Source organism: Lissotriton vulgaris, unplaced genomic scaffold (genome assembly GCF_964263255.1).
Source record: "Lissotriton vulgaris unplaced genomic scaffold, aLisVul1.2 SCAFFOLD_534, whole genome shotgun sequence".
NCBI classification, from domain to species: domain Eukaryota; kingdom Metazoa; phylum Chordata; class Amphibia; order Caudata; family Salamandridae; genus Lissotriton; species Lissotriton vulgaris.
This window is the reverse complement of record NW_028252845.1, coordinates 884075-894606: the sequence shown is the minus strand read 5'-3', so window position 1 is coordinate 894606 and position 10532 is coordinate 884075. Positions and strand designations below refer to the sequence as shown.

Here is a 10532-nt window from a genome sequence, read left to right as displayed (position 1 = left end):
GAAATACAGTGCCTGCGCATCACCACCAACTACAGGCAGTATTGTTAGATAACCATTGCACACAATGTTTGTATTGTGCCACACCCCTTTCATCTGGTATTGAAACCACACAAACACTTGACAATTATATATGAATAGGGACTACCGTGAAGTAATATGCATTGGGCAGTAGCACATCGTTAACCATTGCGTGGATTTTTCATTGCGCAATGTTTGTCATTTTTTCATCTAACTTTATTTAGAATACTAAGAAACAGTGCCTGCGTATCGCCATGTACTACAACTTGCCATTGAATCGCTGTGATTATGCGCAACGTTGATGTGTCTTCCCTAGCTGTCATGCGCAGTACGACCATTCTGCGGGTTTTCTTACAGGCAGCAGATTAGAGACTAATCAGGACCCCAGACGCCTCCCCATGCGCAGGTTAAAAGATCGTGACATGGCCGCCGCCGGTACCTCTGGTCATTGCTCAATGACCGTCCCGGGGTACCGACGGAAAGGTAAGGCCTATTTCGATATAGTTCGCGACCCTTAGGCGTGTAGGCTTTCGCATTGTAAGTCCAAATAATTTATCTGCCCCGTGAGACGCAGCGTAAATAACAAGGATAGAACTATATTTTGAGACGATGGCTTATTTAAGATTCCTGAGCTATTTGTCTAACCTACACATACTGTCCTACTTATGGAATTTCACAAGAGCCATTAGGCGTGTAGGCGTTCGTATTTCAAGTCCAGATAATTTGTCTGCCCGGTGACAAATAACAAGGATAGAACTACATTTTAAGACGAAGGCTTATTTTAAGATTCTCGAGCTATTTGTCTAAGCTACACATACTGTCTTTTCAATGGAATTTCACGCAAGCCATATGAATAAATGAGTGATATGTATGTAGTTTATGTCTTTTTCTGCACACAACCATTGAGTGAAAACGTGGTATACATTGGATTATATCACATGACTTTTTAAATCTGCGCTTTACCAGAGTTGCTTTTTTAATCACGAGCGAAGGAGATTATATTATTAAAGGTGCACTGCATGTGTGTGGGTGTTTAATGAGTAAGAATTAGGTGACGGGCAGTTATGCCATGATTAAATCGCGTCATGGACATCGCTTTTTGTTACAGAGCGGGGCCCCCTTCCCTGAGTAGTGACCAGGTAGAGGTGAGGGTGACACCCAATTGATATGGGTAAGTGCCTGTACTACTTAGACTTTGTTGAAACCACTTTCGGGTTTTATTTAAACCCTCTTATAAGAGAGAGGCCAGTGTTTTGGAGAATGTGTCAGGTGGGGTAACTGATTTTTTTGAATAATTGTACATTGTTTTTACAGGTACCCGGTAATTACTTCCACACTTGCCCAGTTGGACATTACCGGTGTAGTATATGATATGTTTTTACATTCATCACTGTATAGTTTTTCACAATTAGCAGCAGCTTTATATATTTTGTTTGTCTGGTCCTGAAGAATGCCCAGATATTATTAGATCCTGGCGAGGGCAGAAACATGTCGACCTAATTTCACTGCTTAACAGTTGATAATCTGAAGTGTTAACATACTGCTTTTTAATCATGACAATGGCACTCTAGGAATAAATTTGATATAGAGCTCCTTTAGCCATTTTTAATACACTTTTTTGTATCATTCAACGCTGCACTTTTTCTTCTTCTTTAGTTTAAAACCCTCTTCACATAGCATGAAGGTATGCCTTTGGGTTTTATGTTGTACTCTGTAAAGTCATCAGCCTGCCTCTAGTCCTTCTATCAGCTAAGGGTACCCTAGTCAATTCTGGAGACTGAGGTCCCTGGTGAGAGGAGGCCAGACCCAAATGATGAAACGCCACAATTTGTGAATGATGGGTTCTGGCAAAAGAGGTTCTCTTCTCTAATAGAGGAGGCTGTTGTCTTAACCTTTGACATACATTTACCCTTGCCCTTTTCCCATTCTCCTACCTTTCTTTCTAGACCCGAGGTGTTTTGTGGTATGTTAATGTAAAATGTACCAGTTTAGGACACCCCCTGCGCCGCACGGCGACCAGCTGCTGCGTGTGCCTCCCGCCTGACGTGCTGCCCCTGCCGCCGCCGTGTGACCATGCCCCCTGCCACAGAGCGGCGTGGTCTCCTGCGGTCTAGCGCTGTGCTGTGCTCACCTGGTCTGCAGGCTCCTGCACCCCGTTGTCTTGCCTGAGTGCCCCTCTGCCTGTTGACTCTAATTTTGTTATTTTGTATTGTATTGTATTGCTTAGTGTAATTTCTTCGCCTGTCCCCCTGTTTGTCGCTCCCCCCGGTCTCCTCCCTCCCCGCTCCCCGCTTCCCGCCTCTGCCGCTAACCACGCCCCCTTTCTTTGTGTGCCCTCCCCGCTCCCGCCTCTTAGCTGCTCCGCCCTCCCTCGCACTTCGCCATATATGGCGACCGTGCGAACGCGCAGCGGGCGCGCCGATTGTGCGCCGAAGGCGCGCCAAAGGTAAGCCCGTCTGCGCCCGTCCGCGTCTGGACCGCGCCCAGCGCCAGGACCCCTGGCCCCCACCGACGGAAAACGACCCGACTGTCCTACAACGCCACCGAACTCAACGCACTCAACACCGGCGGGATCCCTGGATGCTACCGAGCCACCCCGAGGCGCACCCACGGACCCTTCAGCTGCCACGCCTGCAAGTTCACCTGCATCCGGACCTGCCCCACACCAGCACCCGCCAAGCCGAACACCAGCAGCAACCACCTCAAGTGCATCCTGCTCAACACCCGCTCTGTCCACAGGCACGCCATCGAACTCTGGAACCTCCTCGACACCACAGCTCCTGACGTCGCCTTCCTCACGGAAACCTGGATGAACGACTCCTCAGCGCCCGACATCGCCATCGCCATCCCAGAGGGCTACAAGATCACCCGAAGAGACTGGAGGAGGCATCGCCATCATCCACATCACGACCAACACCGACGACACCCTGAAAACCGCCGAACACCTACACTTCCAGATCCGCACCGACCCGAAGACCACCCTCAGAGGCACCCTGATCTACCGACCCCCGGGACCACGCACACAATTCAGCGAGGACATCGCCGACTTCGTCAGCCCGCATGCCCTCCCCTCCGCTGACTACATCCTCCTGGGGGACCTCAACTTCCACCTGGAGAACAACAACGACCGCAACACCACCACCCTGCTCGACAACCTCGCCAACCTCGGACTCAAGCAGCTGGTATCCACCCCACCCACCTCGCCGGACACACACTCGACGCCAGCTTCTCATCCAGCAAAGACATCGCCTTCAGCCACGCCACTGGACTCCACTGGACGGACCACAGCTGCGTCCACTTCACCTTCAGAAGAACGACAATCCACCACCACCAGCAACCGGTTGCTCGAAGAAGCTGGAACAAGATCACAGCCGACCAGCTCGCCGCTTCCCTGAGCCAGCACCCCCCCGCCAGCTCAGCGAACCCCAGCCAGGCCGCCGACAACCTCACGAAGTGGATCAACAACTACGCGGACGAACTCGCCCCACTGAGGACCCCGCCTAGCAGACCCGGCAGCAAGAAGGCCACATGGTTCACCGACGAACTCAAGAGCTCCAAGAAGAACTGCCGAGCCCTCGAGAAAGCCTGGAGAAGGGAACCAACACCGGACAACATGACCGCCCTCAAGCTTGCCACCCGGAAGCACCACCAACTGATCCGCGCCACTAAGAAAACTGCATTCAAGGATCGGCTGGACAACAACGCACACAATTGCAAGGAACTCTTCAACATCGTCAAAGAGCTCTCCAACCCCAACGCCGGAAACAACGACATCACCCCATCGCAAGACCTCTGCAATTCCCTCGCCTCCTACTTCCACAACAAGATCGCGGACATACACAACAGCTTCAGCACTCAACCGACGCACGCCACAACCGAACCACCGCCCCCCACCACCACCCTCCGCGCCTGGACTCCGATCAGCACCGAAGACACCATCCGCTTGATGAACTCCATCCATTCCGGATCTCCGACTGACCCCTGCCCTCACCACGTCTTCAACAAGGCCGACGCGGTCATCGAATCCCACCTGCGGGACATCATCAACACCTCCTTCGACACCGCCACCTTCCCGGAGAGCTGGAAGCACGCCGAACTCAGCGCCCTACTCAAGAAACCTACAGCGGACCCCACCGAACTCAAGAATTACCGCCCCATCTCGCTCCTCCCGTTCCCAGCCAAAGTCACCGAGAAGACCGTCAACAAGCAGCTGGCCGCCTTCCTCGAGACGAATGGATCCCTCGACCCCTCACAGTCTGGCTTCCGAGCCAACCACAGCACCGAGACCGCCCTCATCGCTGCCACCGATGACATCCGAGCCCTGATGGACAACGGAGAAACAGCGGCCCTCATCCTCCTAGACCTCTCCGCGGCATTCGACACTGTCTGCCACCGCACCCTAGTGCAGCGCCTCAGCAACGTCGGAATCCAGGCGAAGGCACTGGAATGGATCATCTCCTTCCTCGACGGAAGAACACAGAGAGTCCGTCTACCACCGTACAAGTCAGAGGCCACCGAAGTCATCTGCGGCGTCCCTCAAGGATCCTCGCTGAGCCCCACCCTCTTCAACGTCTACATGAGCCCCCTCGCGGCCATCGCACGCCAACACAACCTCAACATCATCTCCTACGCTGACGACACCCAGCTGATCCTCTCCCTGACCAACGACCCCGCCGCCACCAGAGCCAACCTTCACGAAGGGATGAAAGACGTAGCCGAGTGGATGACGACCAGCCGCCTGAAACTGAACTCAGACAAGACGGAAGTCCTCATCCTGGGCTCCTCGCCCTCCGCCTGGGACGACTCCTGGTGGCCCCCCGCCCTGGGCAGCGCACCCAAACCGACAGAACACGCACGCAACCTGGGCTTCATCTTGGACTCCTCCCTCACCATGACCAGACAAGTCAACGCCGTCTCCTCGTCATGCTTCAACATCCTGCGCATGCTACGGAAGATCTTCCGGTGGATCCCCACCGAGACCAGGAAGACGGTCACCCAGGCCCTCGTCACCAGCCGACTGGACTACGGCAACGCCCTCTACGCCGGAACCACCGCCAAGCTCCAGAAGAGACTCCAGCGGATCCAGAACGCCTCAGCCAGACTCATCCTCGACATCCCACGACACAGCCACATCTCCGGACATCTGAGAGACCTGCATTGGCTCCCCGTCAACAAAAGAATTACCTTCCGCCTCCTCACCCACGCACACAAAGCCCTACACGATCAAGGCCCTAGCTACCTCAACAACCGCATCAACTTCTACGCTCCCAAACGACATCTCCGATCAGCCAGCCACGCCCTCGCCGCCGTCCCCCGCATCCGAAGAACGACAACAGGAGGAAGGTCCTTCTCCTACCTGGCCACCAAGACCTGGAACTCCCTACCGACCGACCTGCGCCTGACCCAAGACCACCTCTCCTTCAGGAAGAAGCTCAAGACCTGGCTATTCGAGCAGTAGCAGCACTCCCCCCCCCCCCTAGCGCCTTGAGACCCTCCGGGTAAGTAGTGCGCTATATAAATGCCTGTGATTGATTGATTGATTGATAGGCATCTTACAGATGCCTCCTGAAACCTAACCTACAATCCACGTCTGGACTGAGAGGCTGGCTAGGCTGCCACACAGCAGACATGTTGCTGGACCCCTGGGTGGAGAGCCTTTCGCTCTCCTGGGCCTGCAACAATTCACATCCTGGGCGAGGTGCTATGTCTCCTCCCCCAGGATGGGCAGGGGGAAGCTTTAAAGGCCTGCCGTCTCTGTGAGCTTCTCCAGACCATTTGCTGTACCCAGCAACTGGCCCCCACCAGTTCTGACCTCCACTCTGGCAGGAACACTGGCGGGAAACCCTACATCAGGAAGGGAGGGGGGGTGTGCCAGCCTGTGCCAACCCCACCCCTCAGGTGGGAGAGGCGAGGTGAAGCACAACCCCGGGCTCCAGCCTTCTTGAAGATTGGGAGCCCTGCCAAATCACAGCTAGGTTCCTGCCCCCCCCCCCCCCCCCCCCCCCACAGGAGAGGAGCAGACTAGTGGGTGTACCCACCCCAGGACAGGGACCTTTTGGTCCCTTCACTTGCCCTGCCTGTAACGCCCCTAAATTCAGTATTTAGCGGCTCCCTGAATCTTCCTTCCGGAGATCCCAATAAGAAAAGAAGAAAGAAGATCAAGAAGGAGAAGACCCGCCATGCAGCTGCTAACAACAGGACGACACCAACTGACTTGGCCCCAGCCCTACCGGCCTGTCGATCATGGAACCTGCTCCTGCTTAAACCCGGCGACTCCTGCGGACAGCAATCATGGGACCCCCGGAGGACATGCCTGCCATAAGCAGAGGCATAAGCAGAGGCTCTGCTTCAACTACCATACCCCTTGTGCCAGCCAGGAAGCACAAGACCAACCCACTCTGCACCCGCCGAGCCCGGCCAGTGCCCAAGTGAATTAAGACCACGATGATGTCCCCCAGGCAAATGGGACCTGAGGTCTAGTGCCCAAAGACCCTCCTCAATGAACCAGACTACGCCTGCAGCCTCAGAATCAGGGACCCCTCCAACCGCGACCAGCCGAGGGTAAGATTTCCCGACGCCCAAAGACACCCCTGCACCCGGCACCATGGGGCTCCCTGTGCCTTCCATTGGGGTACCAACCTCTTCTTCAAGATCCAAACTTACCCCTCGAAGTGGTGGTCGCACCTGAAGAATCACTGTCCCTGAGTCTGCAGCCTTTGTTCCCTTTTTACCTTTCCCATTGAATAACATTGGGCGCCCGATGGCTCAAAAGCATCCTGTACCCACCACCTGAGTGCCTCTGGCTGTGCACCCTGTGTTCTATCCTACTTCCCCATTTGCCCTGAGCAAATGACCAGGAGCCCAACTCCCACAGCCGCGTGGCCTGCTAGCCAGCAGCCACCAACCGAAGGCCCCCTGCCCCTCGTTGGATAACTTTGGGCCTAACTGCCTCTGCACCCGGCTGCCCCTGTGCCGCTGAGGGTGTACCAACTTTACCTACTTGACCCTGGGGGACCCCTGAGTCTATGCCCAGAACCTTAACTTCACTGGTCGAGTACTCACCTGGAAACCAATAACTCACTTTCCTGCCATAGGATAATATTGACTGGTTTGACTCGAAAAATCTTTTAAGTGTGAAGTTTTGAAACTCTAAAATATTCCTATAAAATCAGCCGAATACCGAATTCTGAAGAACTCACCTGTGATCAGGAGAGAAGTCAGTACTGTACCTTGTAGCCCAGTACTGAATCGCAAAAGTAATCCTAACCGGGTTTACTATTAACCTGTATTTTCTCCATAGGAATCCATTGTCTGCTTTTCTGTGAAATTTCTTCCAAGTGTCTAGTTTTGAAAACTTTAAATATTCCTTAAAAATCGTACCAACTACTGAAACGTAATTACTTATCTGGCTCAAGTAGAGATCCCAGTGCTCCACCTAGGAACCCAGTACTGGATTACAAAAGTAAAGAGAACGTACTTAACCTGTAACCTGAATTTTCTCCCATTGGATAACATTGCTAGATTTTCAGTGAAAAGTTTTTAAGTGTGAACTTTTGAAATACCTTTATATTCCTTACAAATCATTGCAATAACCAAAACGTTTTTACTAAACTGTTTTCAGCTTAGACCACAGGACTGAATCTAGGATCTAGTCCTGGAATTGCACAAGTAATTTACAAAGTAATCAACTGGATTTTTTTGCAGAAAAACCCATTGAGCTCAATGTTACATTGTGTTTAGAATTGTGTTGCCTACTGCAACCCCTGCACCTGTTGTGTTTACAATGTTATTTCCTTTCTGCAAAGTAATGACCTGAGATCACTCATAATTGAGAAAAGTATATTTTGATACCTGTTGGTTCTAAAAATAAAACAGCTATATCATTTGATATAAAAACAATTGGCCTGGAGTTCAGTCCTTGAGTATGTGAAACCTTTTGCTGACTGAGTGTGTACATCAAATGCTTAACACTGTCCTCTGGTACTGCCTTACTGCTCGACCAAGCTGCCACTTTTGAGAGTAAGGTCAGCCCTGACTTTAACCTCTGTTATACCTCTGGGGTTGGTGGTCTCTATACATACTGTACCTTACTTTGGTCCAGTATATATAGAGCCATTTTCTCACAGCGTGTACACATGCGTGAGGGGGCAGAGAGTGTACACATGCGTGAGGGGCAGAGAGTGTACACATGCATCAAGGCAAAGAGAGTGTACTGTACACATGCGATCTATGCAGTGATTCTGGGCACCTCAAGCGGGGCCTGGGTGGAATGGTGGGGGGAGAGGGGGGGTCACTGTGGGTTTTGAGAAGGACACAGACATATCTCTTGAGCGGAGGGACGCAATGGTGATCCTGACATTTGGACACTCTCAGCACAGCTGTAGAGTCCATGTAGGGAGGTATGTTGGGCAGCCAGGGCAAGATGCAAACACAGTTCATACATTGACTTGTGTTTATCACATTTTGGGGTGTTTGGAAGAACCAAGTGGCGCCAACTTAAACCCTTTACTGGGGGAGATGGGAGATGAGACGCCCATGAAGGGAGAGGACAGGTGCTCATGTGGGAAGAATGAGACACCCATAAAGGGAGAATTAGACACCCAAGAAGGGCTAGGACAGACACACATGAGGGTAGAATGAGACACCCAAGAAGGGAGAATCAGACACCCATGATGGGAGAGGACAGGCCCACACGAGGGGAAAATGAGACCCCCAAGAAGGGAGAATGAGACACCTATGAAGGGAGAGGACAGGCCCACATGAGGGGATACTAAGACACCCAAGAAAGGCTAGGACAGACACACATGAGGGGAGAATCAGACACCCAAGAAGGGAGAATCAGACACCCATGATGGGAGAGGACAGGCCCACACGAGGGGAAAATGAGACCCCCAAGAAGGGAGAATCAGACACCCATGAAGGGAGAGGACAGGCCCACATGAGGGGAGAATAAGACACCCAAGAAAGGCTAGGACAGACACACATGAGGGGAGAATGAGACACCCAAGAAGGGCTAGGACAGGCCCACATGAGGGGAGAACGAAACACCCAAGAAGGGAGAATGAGACACCCAAGAAGGGAGAATGAGACCCCCAAGAATGGGGAATCAGACACCCATGAAGGAGAATGAGACACCCAAGAAGGGCTAGGACAGGCCCACATGAGGGGAGAATGTGACACCCAAGAAGGGAGAAGAAGACACCCAAGAATGGAGAATCGGACACCCATGAAGGGAGAGGACAGGCCCACATGAGGGTAGAATGAAACACCCAAGAAGGGAGAAGGAGACACCCAAGAAGGGAGAATGAGACACCCAAGAAGGGCTAGGACAGACACACACGAGGGGAGAATGAGACAACCAAGAAGGGAGAATGAGACACCCAAGAAGGGAGAATGAGACCCCCAAAAATGGAGAATGAGACACCCATGAAGAGAAAGGACAGGAGCAAATGAGGGAAGAATGAGATACCCAAGAAGGGAGAATGAGACACCCATGAAGGAGGAGGACAGGTGCTAATGAGGGAAGAATGTAACCCCCATAAAAGAAGAATGAGACACCCAAGAAAGGAGAATGAGACACCCATGAATTGAGAGGAACACATGAGGGGAGAACGAGACACCAATGAATGGAGAATGAGACAACCAAGAAGGAAGAATGAGATACCCAAGAGGGGTCAATGAGACATCCAAGAAGGGAGAATGAGACACCCAAGAAGGGAGAATGAGACAAGCTAAAGGGGAGATAATGCGAAACCCAAGAAGGGAGAATAAAACACCCAAGAAGGGAGAATGAGACATGCAAGAAGGGAGAATGAGACACCCATGAAAGGAAAGGACAGACCCACATGAGGGGATAATGAGACACCCAAGAAGGGAGAATGAGACACATAAGAAGGGAGACGGAGACACGCAAGATGGGAGAATGAGACACCCATGAAGGGAGAGGACAGGCACACATGAAGGGGAATGAGACACACATGAAGGGAGAGGACAGACACCCAAGAAGGGAGAATGAGACACCCAAGAAGGGAGAGAACAGGCCCACATGAGGGGAGAATAAGACACACAGAAGGGAGAAGGAAACACACATGAAGGGAGAAGACAGGTACAAATGAAGGGCTAATAAGTGACCCATGAAGGGAAAGGACAGGCACACATGAAGGGGGATGAGACCCACAGAAAGGGAGGAATGAGACACCCATGAAGGGTGAGGACAGGCACACATGAAGGGAAAGGACAGACACACATGAAGGGGAATGAGACACACGTGAAGGGAGAGTATAGGCACACATGAAGGGAATGAAACACACATGAAGGGAGAGGATAGACAGACATGAAGGGGTATTAAGCAACCCATGAAGGGATAGGACAGGCACACATGATGGGAAATGAGACACACATGAAGGGAGGAATGAGACATGCATGAAGAGAGAGGATAAGTACAGATAAAGGCGAATGAAACACCCATGAAGGGAGAGGACAGGCACACATGAAGGGGTAATAAGTCACCCATG

At 52.1% G+C, this 10532-nt stretch overlaps 1 protein-coding gene across 1 annotated transcript in view; it reads left to right on the top strand.

Annotated features, from left to right (window-relative positions):
* Positions 1 to 400: 400 nt before the first annotated feature.
* The window catches only part of LOC147661249 (NFX1-type zinc finger-containing protein 1-like), an 805409-nt gene continuing 795277 nt past the window's right edge, over positions 401 to 10532 (top strand). The window contains exons 1-2 of the mRNA XM_086951201.1: positions 401 to 501; positions 1127 to 1189. The gene's annotated coding sequence lies outside the window, so the exon portion shown is untranslated. The remainder of the gene's footprint in view (positions 502 to 1126; positions 1190 to 10532) is intronic.